We start from the raw sequence: 19,869 nt of genomic DNA, 5'->3' as shown, positions 1-19,869 counted from the left end.
AGAAAGGGAGTGGTACCTGGAGAAGTTATGGAATCAAGAAGGGATTTTAAGATGGGAGATAGTAAACGTGCTTAGATGCCAGCGGTCCTGGAGAGAGAGACATTGATGTCACAGGAAGAGTAAGGATAAATGCAGGGACAAATTCCTAAAGTGAGAGCACGGGCATAGGATCCAGCACTCAGGAATGGTCATTGAATCCTGGTAGGAGGAGGAAGAGCCTACAGGAAGCCCAAGGATGGGACACATCACCTCTGTGTCCTCAATAAAAAGGTGGACAGTAGAAAACAGCCAAGACTGAAGACATTTCTTGGGGCTCCCTGAGACAAGAAGGGTCTAGGTTCTACATTTGTTTTGGGTTTTTTTCTACTTGTCTGGAGAGATGGTGGACATTCTCCACTGCCCCAGCCTTTGGTTCTCTCCCTCCAGGCTACGGGAAGGGAAGAGCCCACCTGATGACCAGGTTGTGTGTTGCACTGGCCTCCTCTCTCTGATCTCCGGTAGTCAGACTGCCTCCCGAAAGCCAGGGGCAGAGGAGAGATTGGGCAAAGAGTGTGATTTCTTGGTAGTTCATGTTCAGTAAATAAACCATGGAGGTGTAGCCCCCCGTCCACTCATCTGATTGGACACTTGTTGACGTCTCCTTCTTATGCCAATTATAAGAGAAAACAGCTCTGGAGTTGAAATGTCTCCTCTCTCCTTCTGGGGTTCTGGGATCATCTTTGGAAGCAGGTCAGCTTAGTCAGGACTATATTCTATCCCAAGCAAGTGCTGTCTGTCTTCCCAGGAGGATATTTTAAATAGTATTATTGTCACTGATAATGAGTACCAATCATTCCCTTCATTATCTCGGGTTAGTGACACTTGACTAACTCTGTGTCATCTCAAGACATCCCCCAGGTGAGGGGGTGGTTTCAGAAAAAAAGGAAGTGAACTGTGTCTGGTTTCATTATGAAGCTGGGACCTGTATCTGTCCTCACGGCCCATGGGCAGGACACAGCGCAGAGCAGAGATCTTGAAATGTCTTTCATCATTAAACACCCTCTTGTCTTACCTAGTTCTCAGTAAGAGAACTAAAGAAATATGGTAAATATTTATTCCGAGCTTCCTCTCGGAATTGACCAAGCAGAATTCAACGCAGCATACACGCGGAACCAGCTCCTAAAGGGTGTTGTGTATTGAGTTACTTTTCACCCTGACTGCCCACTGCATTGTAAGCCTACTGCAATTTCAGGATTAAAAAAAAAAAAATCTCTCGAGTGCAGAGTTCTCTTTCATGTGTTCCTTTGCCGCTGAGCGGATAAACAGAAGAAAGAAGAAAAAACCAGGGGACTCAACCTGAGAGGGCTGACATTTAATAATAGAAATCAGTGTCAAGACCTACAGTTGTATCCAAAAGAAGAAATCACAAATAGGGAATGTGGGAAATAACATGCAATAGCAGTATATGAAAAATCCTCAGAGGAATTACTTTCCACAAGCTCAGTCCCAGTCAGTGAGGTGAAGGCGTTGCCCAAAACATTAACGAAATTGTGATTGCATTGTAGGACTAGGAAGGGGACAGATAGTTCTGTCTGTTCCTCACTGTTAAAATGATGCTGAATTTGGGATTTCATTTTGATGGACATATTGGCAAAGGTGTCGTTGGCTATTGCATGGTATTAAATTTAAATGGTTAGTTTTTTTAACTTAGAGCTTTTTTTATTTCAAAAGACAATGGCCCAGGACAAGGGTAGTGAGAAAACTTGAAACCATGTCCTAAGTGACATTTGAAGGAACTGGAAACAATTACATGGAGAAGAAAAAAATGGGGTGAAAAAAGATGGAGCCGTGACTGTTCCCCTAACACGTGTGTAGTTGTTATCCTTGCTCTGGTTACCCTGGAGGGCAGACCAGTGTTTTTAGGTTGCAGGGAGGCAGGTTCGTCTGAGAGAGAACTCTCTAAATATATATGCAGTGATGTTGTGCATGTAATTGCCCAGAATGGACTTGGCTTTTTAGGAGATAGTACCTTTTTTCTCATTGGAGGTGTTTAATCAGAATCAACCACTTGGTGGTCAAGCCTTTGCAGGTGAGTTGTGCCACCCAACCCTGAAAATGCCTCTCACCCTGCTATAGTGTTGATGGGTGGTTATTTCATGGCGCGTGTAGGTTTGCTTTTCATTAGCCGTCTACTGGATTAAAATAATGAGCTATTCAGGCCAAATAAGAAGAGGTGACCACTGCTCCAGAGAGGTACCTGAGGATAATTTGATGGAATAAATATCTATGAAATATTCTCACGTTTCTGAAACTTTGGCTTCAAAATATGAAAAAGGTCTTTTTCTGGTCCGTCCTTACCTCAAGGAAGAAGGGAGAAATGTATTGATGATAGACGGAGGCCGATGAGCTGCCACCCTGTTTTCTGCTCCCTCTTCTGAAGATTGGGTGCTTTAGCAGGAAGCTTTGGAGAGAGCAGGAAGCACAAAGTTGACGGAAGTTCGTGAAGCGAAAATGTTGGTGCAATCTATGGTCATAATACAGGATAAATCTTTGACTTTGAAGCTTACAGCCCCAAATTTGGAAATTTAAAATCTAAAACTGAGGTCTTTTAAAGCAGATTTTGATGACTAAAATAGGAAACTTGCCCCATCCTTCACTTTTCTTCTCGGTTCAGTTGGTAACAGTAGAATTGCCACCCCCATCAACAGATAAAAGGACTGAAAAACAGGAAGCAACATCAAATAGTTTTAAATTACTTTGGGAAACTCCTGAAAGTGGGTGAAACATGTATGGGCCTTTAAAAATGAATCATATTTATGCATTTGATGTACAGCTACTGAATTCTTTCTCACAGTGCAGCCTAACATTCATTGGTATTTTTCTTTGCCTGGCTACACTTGGTCCTTCCTTGGTGTGTCTAACTGCTGTTGGGTTGGTTCCCACTGGTACCATCAAGTTGATAAACTAGCTGCTGGTAAATGTATGCAAAGTATGGAAAAAAGAAACCACAAGAGATGAAAGAATTGGGTGATTTTTTTTAAAAAAATGAAATTTTTCTCAGCCCGTAGCAAGACGCTCATGTGTTTGTCTGCAGAGCAGCTAGATGGGCAGAGAGTTAGCTACCCACTTTGCACACAGTCCCCCCAAAACAACAGCGAAGGAAACCTTTGTTGTGTAAGCACCTTGATATTCTGAAAGCCCCTTACAGCCACGTCCGCTTCCTCACCCAGAGGGTCAGGGTCTGCAGCATCAGAGCGCAGAATCCCCAAGTGCCCATCGACAGGCTGCACAGCCCTGATCTTGATGACCCCCCCGGGAGGCCTGGCCCTAACCTTTGTACGGCGTGGGACAAGGGCACAACTGAAACTCACGTGCCATATGTTTAAATATTAAAATGTCGTAAATCAAGCTAACAGACTGGCTGTATGAAATATGTTCTATCCTCTACCATGACTCAGTGACCTTTCAGAAGGCTGGCTTTGAGTTTAGAATTCACAGGCTCCTTGGAGCTCCCGGCTGGAGCATGGTGCTTCAGGGAAAGCCGGCGGACACCCTGCCCTTCTTTGCTGCCCCTTGTCCTCCCACCCCCCAATTCCTCCCACTCTTCAGGGACCTGGATGCATGCACAGGGCCCCTCCCCGCCCCAGGCCATGCAGCCAAGGTACAGCCACATCTCCTTAAACAACTGCCACTTGGCTGTTTAGTCACCATACAGGACTCTAAAGAGGACAGATGGAGGTAAAAGTCCTGCAGTGACGCTGGGAGCTCACTTGGGTGGGAACCTCTGAGACACTGAAGGGGCGGAGGGGGTCATGAGTTCGAGGCAGGGTCAAGGGCAGGGGTTCCTTGGCCTGGCTTTTGGGGTTGTGCTGCCCACGGGGCAGCACTGTGGAACCTGCTGCGTCTCTGTTCCCTCGTGATGGCAGTAATTTCCCTCCACATGGAGGCGGCTCCCGCCTAGGGCCAGAGCAAGTTGGTGTACCTCCGAGAGGGGCACCGTGCTTCCGGCCGTGGCAGGCACAGGCTCAGTACTGAGGTTTCAGTAAAGATTTTGCCTGAAGTCTTGTGTGTCCAGCTTCTCCTCTGAGCTTTGTTCCTGTTCCCTTCTGCATGCCCCTCCTCTCCACACACACCTAGATCTCTAACTCGGGACCCAGATTTGAAAACTACTCTTGTTAACAGACTCACAGACATAGAGAACAGACTTGTGGTTGCCAGGGGGAGGGGGCAGGGGGAGGGACGGATTGGGAATTTGGGATTAGCAGATGCAAACTATTATATATAGGATGGATAAACAGCAAGGTCCTACTGTAGAGCACAGCGAACTATATTCAATATCCTGTGATAAACCAGAATGGAAAAGAATATGAAAAAGAATGGATATATATGTATAACTGAATCACTTTGCTGTACAGCAGAAATTAACACAACATTGTAAATCAAGTATACTTCAATAAAATAAATTTTTTAAAAAACTGCCTTTGGGGCTTCCCTGGTGGCGCAGTGGTTGGGAGTCCGCCTGCCGATGCAGGGGACGCGGGTTCGTGCCCCGGTCCGGGAAGATCCCACATGCCGCGGAGCGGCTGGGCCCGTGAGCCATGGCCGCTGAGCCTGCGCGTCCGGAGCCTGTGCTCCGCAACGGGAGAGGCCACAACAGTGAGAGGCCCGCGTACCGCAAAAAAAAAAAAACAAAAGCTGCCTTTGTTTAGAGTCCATCACTCAGCCCCTCCTCTTGCCCTCTCCAGAATAAGTGACTTAAATAAAATTGCAAGGAATCGGAACACTTTGTGGAAATAAAATCACAGGCCCCTTGATACCTGAAGATTGTAAATGTAAATCAAAAGCCCTGCGGGGTGTGTGGTTCCCACTTTGGCCACTTTCTCAGTCACTGACCAAAAGCCACTTAACCTCTCCATATCTCCTTGTCCCCGTCTACAACCACAGAATAATAATTAATACCTGTTTCGAACTATTTCAAATGGTTGTTTTCAGGACAAATTTCTGAGTACATATACGAAGAGCAGTCAAAATATTCCATAACACCCCCTTCCCGTAAACTTCATTTAACTCTCCAAGAGCTTTTTTATATTACCAAGAAACATGATTCGGATTTCCCTGAGTTGACAGAAAAGCGTGAAATCTGTTTCTAACAGATGTTCTCCATGATCCCCCAAATGTAAACATGTTTGCAAGATGATTGTAAGACAACCTGTTTACACAAGGAAGTACTTAAAAAAGCAAACACAAAAGCATCACCCAGAGCAGTCATTGTGATCAAAGTGCCGTCAATTATTAGGGTGTAAAGGGAACTGATGACTCAACTTAGCACCACCGCGGTCTCCAGATTTCAGTTTCATAACAGAGTTTCTTTTCAGGAATATTCTTCATTTACACACAAATCCGATTTTCTTTCTAAAATGTTTCTCGATTTTTGTCAAACCGAAATAACCAGGATCCCTTCAAAAGGTGATACCCGTATCGTGCTCAGATGAGCGTCGCGCGGATACACTTTGCCACGGAGAACCGGTTCACTCCCTGGGATCTTGGTGCCCAGAAAAAGAAACAAGGTCTTCTGCACAGTGACTCCTGGCTCTCAGCTCCTAAACCTCCCCAATTAGTCAGACACAGCATAGAAACTCTCAGACTGTGTGATGGTAGGAAATAACTTTCTGAATCAATCAAAGTGTGATATTTTGATCCTTTCACATGCCTGGGTATTCTTGGCAAATGCATGCTTAAATCAGTGACTCACAGATCAAGATGCAAAGTAGTTCTCTGACTGCTGGCTGGCTGGAAATCAGTTTTTAAACCTGAAGCAAAATATAGTCTAGTAAAGAATAAAATGATAATTTGTGTCACGTTTAGCAGTTTTTTGTGAAAACAACCACCACTGTCCCTCAAAGTAATGTACGTTGGGCATCTGTCCTGAAGTGGAAAGGTGTAGATGGAAGTGTCTGTGTGAAAACCCGTAAGAAGCCTCTGCTGATGGGAAGGTTCTTTTGCAAAGGTTCATGCAGAACTCCTTTAGGATGTGGCTTCCTGTAGAAACGAAACTTTAAATCCTGTTACTCTGGGAATGGTGAAGTCAGACCTGGTGGCATCCTTACCTAGTGATGCCCACTTAAATAGACCCCAGAGGATAGGCTGAGGACTTGACTTGTCTTTATAACACCGCTTCTGTGGGAAATAGGTTTATGTTTCACCGTGCATCCTGGAGTCCCAGAAACATATCTCTCCGAATCACTATATGGCTGTCAGCAAGAGCAGGAATGCCACTAAGACTGTGCCCCCAAAGCAGGAGCATCACCCGGTGCCTAGGGAGGAGAGACGAGTAGTGTGGGCTCTTGGTGTTTGCAGTGCAATTTCAGTGCTGGGTTTATGTGCTGCGGTCTACCTGTGCTTTGGAATGCTTTAAAATACTTAAGACTAGCATCCACACACACACACCAAAACGCACAAACAATTATTAGAACTAACAAACAAGTTTAGGATTGTAGGATAAAAGGTTATAGGATAAAAGATCAATGTACAAAAATCGATTTTATTTCTGCACGCTAGCCATGAAACACTCTGAAAATAAAATGAAGAAAACAACTCTATTTACAACAGCATCAAAGAGAATGAAATACTCAAACTTAACAAAAGAAGTGCAAGACTTATACACTGAAAACTACAGAACACTATAGAAAGAAATTAAGAAGACCTTAAATGAAATGGAAAGACAGCCAATGTTCATAGATCAGAAGGCTTGCTATTGTTAAGATGGGAATACCACCAAACTGGTACACATACATATTCAACACAAGCCCTGTCAAAATCCCAGCTAGTTTTTTGTAAAAACTGACAGGCTAAGTTTTAAAAATTTTTATTGGAGTATATTGATTTACAATGTTGTATTAGTTTCAGGTGTACGGCAAAGTGAATCAGTTATACATATACATATATCCACTCTTTCTTTTTTTTAGATTCTTTTCCCATATAGGCCATTACGGAGTATTGAGTAGAGTTTCCTGTGCTATACAGTGGGTTCTTACTAGTTATCTCTTTTGTATATAGTAGTGTGTATATGTCATTCCCAGTCTCCCAATTTATCCCTCCCCCCTCCTCATCCCCTGGTAACCATAAGTTTGTTTTCTACATCTGTGACTATACTTCTGTTTTGTAAATAAGTTCATTTGTACCCCCTTTTTTTTAGATTCCACATATAAGTGATATCATATGATATTTGTCTTTCTCTGACTTACTTCACTCAGTATAACAATCTCTAGGTCCATCCATGTTGCTACCATTGGCATTATTTTGTTCTTTTTTATGGCTGAGTAATATTGCATTGTATATATGTACCACATCTTCTTTATCCATTCCTCTGTAGATGGACATTTAGGTTGCTTCCATGCTAGCAATCCACTCCTGGGCATATACCCGGAGAAAACCATAATTCAAAAAGATACATGCACCCCAATGTTCATTGCAGCACTATTTACAATAGACAGGGTAATTTTTAAAATTGAAGTATAGTTGATTTACAGTGTTGGGCAGATTAATCCCAGGGGGCAAAGGGATGAAAGGTAGAAGGGTGCTTTTGGAGGGAAAGCAAAGAAATTAAATACAAAATAGAGGTTGTTACGTTTATGGTAAAGAAAGAAAATCAAGTTTAATTTTTTAAATTATGAGTGCACAAAGGGCCAAGAAGGAAAGTAACAGGGATAGAGAGGGGGCAGCAGGATCCATGACAGCAAATCAAAGAGCAGAACCCAAGACCATCTGGGTAAGGCAAGTACGAGAGAGACTGGGGAGAGTTCGAGTATTCCCAGAGCGGCCAGCTGGCTTGGGAGAAGCACAGCCATGTTCACAGCAACTCTGACCAGAAGTCAGGTGGGGATGTTCCTGAAGCTAAAACAAGAAAGGTCATTTCTCATCCAGAGACTAAAGTGTCACCAGGGGAAGTCACCCTGGGATGCTCCAGGGACCAGGATCCAGTACAGAAACCCATGCGCAGAGGGAACTCTTGTTGGAGTTCATTTACAGCAGAGGATTTTAACCTGGGGTCCCCCCACGGAGTCTTAGGCTTCAAACGGCCCCTGAACCCTTCCCGTTATGTGGAAAGGCTTCGTGTTTATTTGTGCCTCTTTTTCTGAGGAGAGAGTTATTAGGTTGTTAAAGAGCCTATGATGGAAGAAAGGTTTAAAAAAATTAATTTAGATGTTTCTCTTAAAGTGCCAGGCTCATTTTCTGGCTGTGTGATAGGCTGTGTTGAATGGTCTGGCGCTCCTAGTTTTTGGAATAAAAATGAATTCTTAGCAAATGATCTTAGTGCCTGCAGTGCTGTGTGATTCTGTCCTGGCATTTGATGGAACTTGTTAGGGGATTAGGTAAGACAGGATGTTGGTATATTTGAGGTCATTAACCAAGAAGGGACGGCGGAAAAAAAAAAAGAAATCTTGGTAAATACGTGATGGAGTTAAACTAAATGCTGAATAGCTAAGGGACATTCTTTGTGCTTTGTGCCAACACTTTTGAACCCTTAGAAGCAGACCCCAGTGACAGAGACAGCTCCATCTAGATACAGTGCATTGGTAAATGCCTATGTTTCCAAGAAATACTGTTTTATTTGTCTTTTTAGGGAGGAGGCGTGGAAGGCCTTGATGTCGTGGGTTGTGTAACATTTTTGTAACCGCATACAACTAGTGTAGATCCTAGAGAAGCGACAGAAGCTGCCTTTTCACCTGGTGACCAGCATTCTCACAGTTCTGATTTCAAGACTAGGAGAATAATGAAAAATATGTCATGGGAGACCTCGTGTATGAAAGGTTTCGTTGGGTGAAGTGTAACCCCCAAAAGTTTATTTTCCACTTGTCTTTTCCTTCAAACTTATTTTTTTTTCGGTGTCCTTCAATGTTACTTTGAATTTACGATTCAGAAAATACTCACTTAAGAATGTATTGGAAAAGCCACTCTACTACAATAAAAAAATTTTTTTTAAAGAACATATAAAAAAATAAAATTTTATTAACAAAAAAATGTATTGGATGGGTAGTGATGATGGTTGCACAAGATGAATGTGCTTAATTCCACTGAACTGTACCCTTAAAGATGCTTAAAATGGTCCGTTTTGTGTTTTGATTATTTTACCACAATAAAAAACTGTATTGGATAATACAGAGGGAAAAACCATTTGTCTTTTGAGATGGGAATTCCAAGTATCTTTATATGTTAAATGTGAAGCCCTTTCCTGCGTACGATATGAATATGTAAGTAACAGGCAAAACTTGTGTGGGTTGAAATGCTCAGTCAAGTGCTGTGTGGTCCCAACTCTGCCGCTCGCTGTGTGACCTGCGACCGTATGTCCAGAGCCGATGATGAGACCTCAGTAAATGCTGCCTTCTCCTTCTTTCCTTCCTCTCCTCACACCTCGGTTTCCTAATCAGTAACATGAAGAGGTTGGATTCGGTGATCTCCAAGGTCCCTTGCAGTTCGGCTGATCTGTGGTTTCTGAAAAAAAAAAAATTGTTTTTTAAGGTCTGCAGAAGAGTATAAAATCCCTATGGACAAATGTAGTCCCCTTGTGTACACACAGCAGCTTCCGCCGCTTCTGACTTTCACTCTCCTCCGCTCCCCATTCTTTCTCTTCCTCATCCTGCCAAGAATCTGCCCTGAGCTGCGAAGTGGGCAGAGAAGGGGGAAGGACTGAGGTGGCCTGAGTCAGAGGGCTGGGACGGGGAGCTGGGCGGTGGATGTCAGGCTGGGCTGGGGACTGAACAAGGCTGGAGTCGGCCCGGACGATGCCACGTGGTTGTCGGCACAGTGGGATTCAGGACCACGGCCCAGGAGCCTCCAAAGGGTATGTGACCACAGCAGGATTAAGCCTAATTGATTTTTATACAAGGCAGATGGTGGCAGGAATAGGAGCCTGTAAATCCAGAGAGAGAAGATGAGTTTGTCATGTAAGGAAGCAAGGGCAGGAAGCAGAGCCTGGGGGAGAAGGAGAGTCTTGTGGGGAGAGGGCGGCTGTGTGGCCAGAGCCCAGTCAGGGTTCAAGCTGGGAGCAGACGACTGTCATAAACCATTGCCATGGGAACGACTCTATGCTGAGTCCTGTGAGTCTCCTAGCGAAGCACCCGACCTGGGATTGTCTTGGGGACCCTCGATTCCCGGGAGGGTGGGGGGGTGGACTGAACACAGAGAGGCCAGTTACCATGGTAGTAGCAGTGGGCCAGGTGAGAAGTGATGCTGATGGCGGCAGAGACGGAGAGGAGTTGACAGATTTGAGATATAGTTTGAAGTTAGAGTCAAAGCACTTGCCGATAGAATAGTTGCTAGAAATGAGGGGAGAGAGGAAAATCAAAGGTTTTGGGCTGGAACAGGTGGGTCAAGGGTAGTGGCTTTTCCTGAGAGGGTGCATCACTCTTCTTAGACACCACGTGCATGTCCTGTCTTCAGGGTCCTCGGCCAGACTTGCAGCCCTCTCCCCTGAGGCGGCGATCAGCTCTGTGTGGACCCCGCCAGCCTTGCGTGGGGCTGACCCAGCGGCACCTTGCCTTGCGCGAGACCCGCCTGGCACCCATACCTGTGCGACCTGTAAGTCAAGGGCCACCTGCTCCTGCAGATGAGGCTGGCAGGCGTGCACAGCTCCCCACACGGCTAGGAATTTGCAGGTTTTGCTAGCTGATAGATGAAGCACAGGCAGAAGCAAAGCTCTCAGATGGGGTGAAAGAGGCAGAGATCCCTCCAAAGCCCAGACCAAGTGTTGAACCTGGGAAGAGTCAAGGCATTATTCTTTTTTCTTTTTAAAAAAATTTTTATTTTATATTGGAGTATAGTGGATTAACAATGTTGTGTTAGTTTCAGCTGTACAGCAAAATGCTTCAGTTACACATATACATGTATCTATTCTTTTTCAAATTCTTTTCCCATTTAGGTTATTACTGAATATTGAGCAGAGTTTCCTGTGCTCTACAGTAGGTCCTTATTGGTTATCTGCTTTAAATATAGTAGTGTGTACATGTCAATCCCAGACTCCCAATTTATCCCTCCCCCCCAACCTTTCCCCTTTGGTAACCGTAAGTTTGTTTTCAATATCTGTAAGTCTGCTTCTGTTCTGTAAAAAGTTCATTTGTATCATTTTTTTTTAGATTCCACATATAAGTGATAGCATATGACATTTGTCTTTGTCTGACTTACTTCACTTAGGAGATTATCATAATCTCCAGGTCCATCCATGTTGCTGGAAATGGCATTATTTCATTCTTTTTATGGCTGAGTAATATTCCATTGTATATATGTACCACATCTTCTTTATCCATTTCTTTGTCGATGGACATTTAGGTTGCTTCCATGTCTTGGCTATTGTAAACAGCTCTGCAGTGAACATTGTGGTGCATGTATCCTTTCGAACCATGGTTTTCTCTGGATACATGCCCAGGAGTGGGATTGCTGGATCATATGGTAGCTCTATTTTTAGTTTTTTAAGGAACCTCCATACTGTTCTCCATAGTGGCTGCACCAATTTACATTCCCACCAACAGTGTAGGAGGGTTCCCTTTTCTCCACACCCTCTCCAGCATTTATTGTTTGTAGACTTTTTGTTGATGGCCATTCTGACTGGTGTGAGGTGATATCTCATTGTAGCTTTGATTTGCATTTCTCTAATAATTAGCGATGTTGAGCATCTTTTCGTGTGCCTCTTGACCATCTGTATATCTTCTTTGGAAAAATGTCTGTTTAGGTCTTCTGCCCATTTTTGGATTGGGTTGTTAGTTTTTTTGATATTGAGCTGCATGAGCTGTTTGTAAATTTTGGATATTAACCCCATGTCAGTCACATCATTTGCAAATATTTTCTCCCATTCTGTGAGTTGTCTTTTCGTTTTGTTTGTGGTTTCCTTGGTGCCCATCCGAGTTCTCAAGAAACTGCCCTTTACTAATTGACGGGCAGCCCCTACACACACGCCCATCTCCACTCCTGCAGATGAACTTAGTCACTGACTGCCTGATTTCATAGATGGTCTTTGACCTAAGAATGGAAAATATGGTACATGAGCCCTAAATGCCACATCAACATCTGCTTTGGGTATTTTCTATTTGGGCATTGCCAGCGTGGTGCTGCTCATCAAAGACTGGAACCCAGAGTGAGATACCAGATACAGTGTTTTCACTGCTGTGTCTCATGACAGAGGACAGGTATCCTATGCTTATAATTCACCTGGAGAGAATGATCTGGGTCATTTTTAAATAAGATACCTGATAGCATTTTTAAGAAACTGCAATAGAAAAAAAATTTTTAATTCTAATATGCTTCATGAAATATAACCATTTTAGTGCTAACAAGCTAGTCAGCTTTATGCACAAATGATTAAATTGCTAAAGGACCTGCAGCTTTGTCACTTTACTTTGACATTTTACTGGTAGCACATGGAAAAGCGATCATGTTTCCTTTGGGGAGAGGGATGTAGTCTCCCCAAAGTGTAGTGGATGGCAGTGTTGCATAGGATAGGGGTGGCCTTTGGGGTCAGATGGGTGTGGATAAAGATTACATATCATCCCCTCTCATCTCCTCCAATGTGACCTTGGGCAAGGCACGTTGCCTCTCTGAGCCATGGTTCTCTCATCCACCAGGTGTGCTAATAATACCCAAAAATTTCCTAGCACAGTTCCTGGCACATGGAAGTTTTGAGTCAGTGGAAAGTATTATTATTACTATGCATAAATACAGGCCAGTATTCCATTTTTTACCTTATAAAACCTACAGAAACCCCCAAATTATTTCAGGTTGTGTATTTTCTTTTTTATTGAAGTATAGTCGATTTATAATGTTGTGTTAGTTTCAAGTGTACAGCAAAGTGATTCAGCGATATTCTTTTCAGATTCTTTTCCCTTATAGGTTATTACAGAATATGGAGTATAGTTCCCTGTGCTATAGTAGGTCCTGGTTGGTTATCTATTTTATATATAGTAGTGTGTATCTGTTAATCCCAAACTCCTCATTTATCCCTCCCTCCCTTTCCCCTTTGGTAGCAGGTTGTGTGTTTTCAACACTTGTTTCTTTCTTGCTTCTTTTCAGAATTGTCAATGGCAAGTTGCTCTGATTGCATCATCCTCTTAGGGAGGGGTAGGAATCTGAACGAGCTCTCCACTATATTTTGGGAACGTAAATACCTTGAGTATCAAAGAAGTGAATTTTCTAGCTGGGGTTCTCCAACTAGAGTAACTTGGTCCCAGCATCTGAAATGTGTAAGTGGAAACTTTCAGAAATGTTTTATCTTAATTAATTTTCTCCATCCTTTCTGAAATGACTGCTCCCCAGTTCTTTCTCTGTTGCAGCAAAAAGAAAAGCACATTTCCTCACATCACCTTCCCATGCTAGTAGAACAAAACACAAAAGCCACAAGATCTATGATTCAAAGGTCTTCTGCCTCATACAACTGACTGTTGAAATTCTGTTTGAAATGTAGATTAAAAAAAAAAAAAACCTCATCTCTGTAGTTTCCAAAAAATTAACGTCAATGGACCCTTTTCTTTTTAAAGCCCTTCTGGTCATAAAATGGTGTGTGACTACTCAATTTAGTGCTTCTGAATATGAATAAGGACTCCAAGGCCACTTAGAAGTTAGCATGTTTATTGCTAAAGCTGTCACCAAGTTTTTAGTAATATTTTTATACAGCGTGAGACCAGCAGAACATTTGAGATTTGACCTTTTCCAGCAGATGGTAGTCTCGAAATGCAATTTGTAAGTTTAGAACTAAGTTTTGAACTCTTGTTTTCTGACCACTGTAATTTCTCTTTCTACTCAATCCAGAGGGAAAAATTGATGGAATGTGTGTATGTGTGTGTATATGTACAAGAGTTATTTGTTAACCCTAAAAACCAGTAGTGTGGCTTTGCACAGAGAGACCAGAGTGGCATTTTAAAGCTCAAAAGTCAGATTGGCCCAATGGTGTCATCCGAGTACAACCCCGTTGAGATGCTGAGAAAATCAGGTTATTTTGCTTGGTGATACTTTCACCTCAAGGGAAATAATATAAATACAATGGAGCGAATTAGCTTAAAAACACTGTTTCCCGGCGCGTGATATTCCTGTCCTCTTAAATTTTGGCAAACCTGGATTCAGGTTCAAACAAAAGCATAAAACAATTCTGAATATTCTGTCTTTTCTTATTATCAGTCCAAATCCAAGTAAGGTAGGAAAAGGTGATCAGGACAGGAGAGAATGGACAACAGGATACAGGAAGCAATACTGGAAATCGGAAAACCAATAAACCAAACCACTTTTCTGTTTCTTAGAAATAATGTTGCTGGTATTCGATTTGTGACGTAGATAAAAATACCTCCACCTGTAGTTTCCTGGGGAAAAGCAAAGGGGGCTTTGCTCATCAAATCCCATTCAAGCCACTGTGAAAATCTTAGCTAAGAGTTGGGTTGTAGGGATAAAGAATGCAATCAGCCTTACTTATACACGAAGTGAATAAGTAAGGCTGATGATCTGGAAAACCTGATCATTTCACAGCTAATTGGTCTAAACGTCCCTTGCCCACTGCTTGCAGATGGAGACCCACCTGTATTTTTTATGACTGTTGCTGTAATTAAATACCATTTACTTTTTCTTAGCTTAAGAATGCAGGCCCCACTGACTTTTTCTTTTGAGTAAATTTAAGTTTGTGCAAGAGGGAATTACTTACAGATGATTTCCCTCATCTGGGATATGTTACTTTACTTGTAAGTGAATGAATAGTAACCATTCAGATATCTCTTTTTTAAACTTTCCCCCAGTTTTCCTAACAGTAAATATGAAGAAACGAAAAAGCAGTGCTTTCATGCTTAGTGTAGCATTACCATATCTCCTCACCCACCTTTTTCCTAAGCGCAGTCTGGTGAACTACTTCAAGATTTTGTGAGGTCTTCGGAAATCAGTGTAGCTGAGAAACACCATGAAAGCAGAAGTGTCCATGGCAGTCTTATTCACCATTGTTTTGAGATACCTGAATGGTGCCCAGCACCCAGGAGGTCAGTAAATGCTTGTTGAAGGGATGATTATGTATTGTCCTCTGAGCTTCTGGGGTCCAAAATACAGCCAAGAAAACTAGTATGTGAAGCAGCCTACAGCTGCACCGTTCAATAAGGTACCCACTAACCACGTGTGCCTATTTAAATGTACATTAATTTAAATTGATTAAAATTAAAAATTCAGTTCTTCAGTCTCACTAGGAACATTTTAAGTTCTCCATAGCCACATGTGGCTGATAGCTACCATTTTGGACAGCACAAATATTGAACGTTTTCTGCATTACAGGAAGTTGTATTAGACAGCCTGGTAGAGTATCATTAGTAGAAGCAGAAGTTAGTGGCCCCAGTCCTTTTGAAGTGAGATTCCCACGCGACATGATGTGCACTCGTACGACAAAAAGTAACCCTTTTAGATCTCTCCTCCAACACGGTAGGAACTCAGTCAGGAAAGGTGGGTGGCCCACAGAGGTGGCCATCTCTTTGGAACTGGTAGCCCGACAACAGTGGGACTGTTAGCCAGACTGACATTCCAGTGGTCTACACTTATTTGGCTACACTAGTTGTTAGAATTGTGAAATATTTGTACCAGTTACTAAAGAGCTGCTGTTTCAAGCTCTTCCGGGACCTCCTTCCTATGCCCCAGAGGCCCTGGCTTATTGGCCTAGGATGCCCCCAACCTCCCCTTAATCCAGCAAAATGAGTTGGTTAATGCATGGCCCATTCACAGGGATGGGAGGCTGCTTAAGGACCCTGCCCCAGCACTGCAGATTGGTTAAGTGCTGACCTTGGCCTCCAGGAGAGACTGCTTCCTAAGAGTTGTTGTTAAAGCTGCCCCGTCACTACCATGGCCAAGTCGCAGATCACAGAACCGTTAGTCTCAAGAAGCCTTTTAAAAGCATCTCACCCAATTCCCTCATTTTACTGAAGAAATCAAGTCCAGAGAGTCACTCAGCTAGTTTGTGGCCATTTCAGATATAAAACTCTCCTAACTCAGTATTTTTTTTTTTTTTTTTTTTGCTCTGTCTTCCTGTTGTCAGTTTCCTTAACTGTGAAATGGGGATTTGTATCTTTATGCCCCACAAAGCTGTTAGTAAAAAGAATAATGATACCCATCATGTTATGTATGTCTTAAGAGTTTGCAAAATCTCTCTTGATTGCATTCACATTTGATCCTCACAGGAACCTGTGAAAGGTGTCGAGCTCAGAGGCAGTGAATGACCTGACCTTGATAGCAAAGCTCCTGTGAGCGGTCGTGGTCTGAGTCTCTTAGGGCTTAGGAAACTATAAACTCTCTTGTAAATGTAAGATAACATAACCACATGGCATTACTAGTTTTTAGCTTGTGGTATTTTGCAGTTCAAGTTTTAGTGACATTGAAAGTGTAATTTTGTTCAAGCAACGCTTTTTTTTTTTTTTTTACTTTGATAATGTGCCAATTGCACAGACTTTGGTTCAGCGTTAAAACAGAAGTGGGCTGCTTTAAAGTATATTTTTTAAATGAGAGAATCCAAATTTGTAATTAGCTTTAAAAATGCGAGTTTTGCAGTTTGAGTCGCTAAAGAGCTTCTGGTAATCATTTCTGTCATTAGGGGTGGTTTATTTTGTTTTTTTATTCCCCCCCTCCTCAAGTAATTAGGCCCTTTGGAAAATACAGAGTATGTTCTTTCTTTGAGGGTGAGTGGTCATTTCCTCTATCACCACCTTATTTTTCACACCCTATAGGCCTGGTGTACTGAAAAAATTAACCATATATCCAATTGTGGCAAAGAAAAATCACTTAGAAGCCATTCCACCCACTTGACACCTAATTATCAGGAGAATGCTATTTTAAGTATAAAGAGAAGCCACAGTGGAGGAAATGGTCCACTTCTTGGTCTTTTGATAGATTTGATAGCAACACCCCTTAGTTTTAGAGAAGATTGTTGAGAAGATAAATTTAACTCACTCCCCAAATAAAAATAATTTTCCCCCTCTCTTTTTCTCTCTGTGAACTGCTGCCATCTTATAGTATATACCAAACTATGCAGAAACTGAGTATCTAGATAAGGGAAAGAGTGGGGTTATTTCATTCCCTATAACAAAAAAACCTCTCTTCGATTTTCTTTTATTAGTGTATGAAAATTGTGACCTTCTCTACATCAACTATCCTGTAAGGTTAAATATGTAAAGGGAAGAGAGAAAGAAAATTTATTAGAAAAAACTATAAATGGAAAGGAACTTGGGCTTGTTAAACCTTGATTTAGCATTACTAATTTGTAGTCACATTTGGGAAGAATGTGTTCATATGTTTGGTTGTTTTTAAAGTATATATTATGTATGTGTCCTCATTCTTCTCCGTGTATACCCTGTTTTGTGTCATTGTATTCTGAGATACAACCTCCCTCCTGTCCATATAGGACCTTCGAAGTGTTTACGATTATCTAGAATTTTCTTGGATTTTATTTATGCCATTTTCCCTGCTTCATGAAGATACTGTTGGAGGCGCTGACAAAAAAAAAAAAAAGCGTCAGGGTAACATTTGTGATTTATAGCCAAACTTAGAGTCACTGAATCTTAGGATTATCTTGGAGTCGTTCAAGACACTAGGCTTGAAGAGATCTTTGAGATTGCAAACCTTTAATTCCTCCAGACTTACTAGGGTAGAAAGAGGATTGATGAGCAAGCACGTACTTTCGAACTTCAGCGCCACCAGTTTCTGTGCCCATGCACTCAGCATTACATGAGATAATGCACGCAGGGCACCCGGCACCAGAGTTGACACATCGTAATAAGCACTCGGGAGGGTTAGCCATTATTATGGGCTTGTCTGATTTGGTCTTCACATCTCTTTCTGCTCTCTGATGGCCATGCTGAGGAGCAGCCTAATGTCCAAAAAATAGGAAAACACCAAATGGAAGGGAAACACAAGGCCTCAGTCTTCCAGAAACAGAATTTATCAGCGCACAAATAAAAATGATGGTTTCTCTTCTCACGATGATGTGCGGATTACTTCCATACTCTCCCTCACCCTTTTCCAAGTGAGGACCCTACGGACAAGGGGCAACTCCTCCCTTGCCCAGATCTGACTCAGTCTGGCCTAATGAGGGCAACTTGATGGTAAACTTACCTTATTCCCGTTTCTCTTTTATGTGAAAACAGTGAGCTCTTCACTGTCTTCTGCGTAAGAAGAACAAAAATACAATCTATGTTTGGTTGTCCCTGATTAGAACTTTGTTAAGATGTGTGATGGGCAAGTGTATTTTTTCTGTGTCTACGATAAAGTAGGTAGTTAAATAAATTAACCAAACACTCATGCTGTGGCAGGAGTGTAAATTGGTACAGCTTTTCTGAAAAGTCATCAAGACCCTTAAAGCTCATTTGACCCCGTAATTCCTTTTCTAGGAATCTACCTAGGAAAATACTCAGAAATTCAAACAATCTGATATTCAGATATGTCTTTCAAAGTGTTATTTGCAATAACAAAAAAAAAAAGGAAACAATACGTAATTCCAAAAATGAGAGAAATAATGAAATAAACAAAACCCTTTTCTACAGCGTGTTAATATTACATAGGCATTGAAAAGCATGTTTCTGAAGAATTTTTAATAATTTGGGAAAATGCTCACATTCATAAAATATTGAATTAAAAAGTAGAAACAAAACTCTGACTGTTTTTGTGTATCTGAAAAGAATACTGATCCACAACCCCTTATCCCCAATTCTGAATCCTTTTGGTTCAAAATCACGAAGGTCTCTTGGTGACTTCTTTGGTAGAAAAGTCTGATCTGAACTAATGTGAGGCTCTATTTTATCTGACTAAATAAGAATATGCATCTATTTTGCTGCAGAGATTTTTAATAGGTTTGATTATGGGGTGCTGCTCCAGATTCTGACGGGACATCATGTGATAAATGGTAGTTTAGCATTGTAATACTCTTTAATATCCAAGCAGTTCTGAACTCTGAAGTGTATCTGGCCCAGGAGTTTCATTTAAGGGGTCGTGGACCTATACAACAAAATATCATGAAAGATTTATCAGTGTCAAGGTTACAGTTGATGTTTATTTTTTCTTTATTTTTTTCTGTAAATTTTTCAGATGTTCTATAATAAGCATGGATTAATTTATCCTCAGGAAAAAATAAGTACTATTAATTTCTTTAAAAACATGTTAAAGGCATCAGAGAATCATCTCATTTCAATCAGAATTCTCAAATTTATCATTTGCTTCCTGTATCTTCTTGTTAATACAACCATGTGTTTTTTTTTAATATATAAATTTATTTATTTATTTTTGGCAGTGTTGGGTCTTCGTTGATGCGCGGGGAGCTTTCTCTGGTTGTGATGAGAGGGGCTACTCTTCGTTGTGGTGTGCAGGCTTCTCATCGTGGTGGCTTCTATTGTTGCGGAGCACGGACTCTAGGTGCACGGGCTTCAGTAGTTGCAGTGCGTGAGCTCGGTAGTTGCAGCACTCGGGCTCTAGGGCACGTGGGCTTCAGTAGTTGTGGCACGCGGGCTCAGTAGTTGTGGTGCATGGGCTTAGTTGCTCCACGGCATGTGGGATCTTCGCGGACCAGGGCTCAGACCCGTGTCTCCTGCATTGGCAGGCAGATTCTTAACCACTGCGCCACCAGGGAAGTCCCGCACGTGTGTCTTTTGAATCAAGGTGTTGTGATTTGTTGAAAGAAAACGTTCATGAGATGAAATAGAGAGATAACTGATTGGACATTGACCTATGTCCAAGCTGCCTTGGGGTTCAGGAGAGCACCCGGTGAGGGATGTGCTTCCCCCTGGCGTGAGCCCCAGCATTGATACCTGGATTATTTTATCGTATTCTGTTTAGGTGGACCGGTCCAGAGGCGCACAGTAAGTTAGAGGTCATGGAAGCCGGGAAAGGGATGGGGTATAGCGGGAT

General features: G+C 42.2%; 1 protein-coding gene across 2 annotated transcripts in view; it reads left to right on the top strand.

The window, feature by feature from the left end:
• BACH2 (BTB domain and CNC homolog 2) overlaps positions 1-19,869 on the top strand; it is a 359,382-nt gene that overhangs the window by 183,181 nt on the left and 156,332 nt on the right. The gene's annotated exons all lie outside the window — the stretch shown is intronic.

The sequence above is a fragment of the Globicephala melas genome, chromosome 14 (assembly GCF_963455315.2).
Source record: "Globicephala melas chromosome 14, mGloMel1.2, whole genome shotgun sequence".
NCBI lineage: Eukaryota > Metazoa > Chordata > Mammalia > Artiodactyla > Delphinidae > Globicephala > Globicephala melas.
The sequence above is the reverse complement of the archived record's forward strand: the minus strand, read 5'-3'. Positions and strand labels throughout refer to the sequence as shown.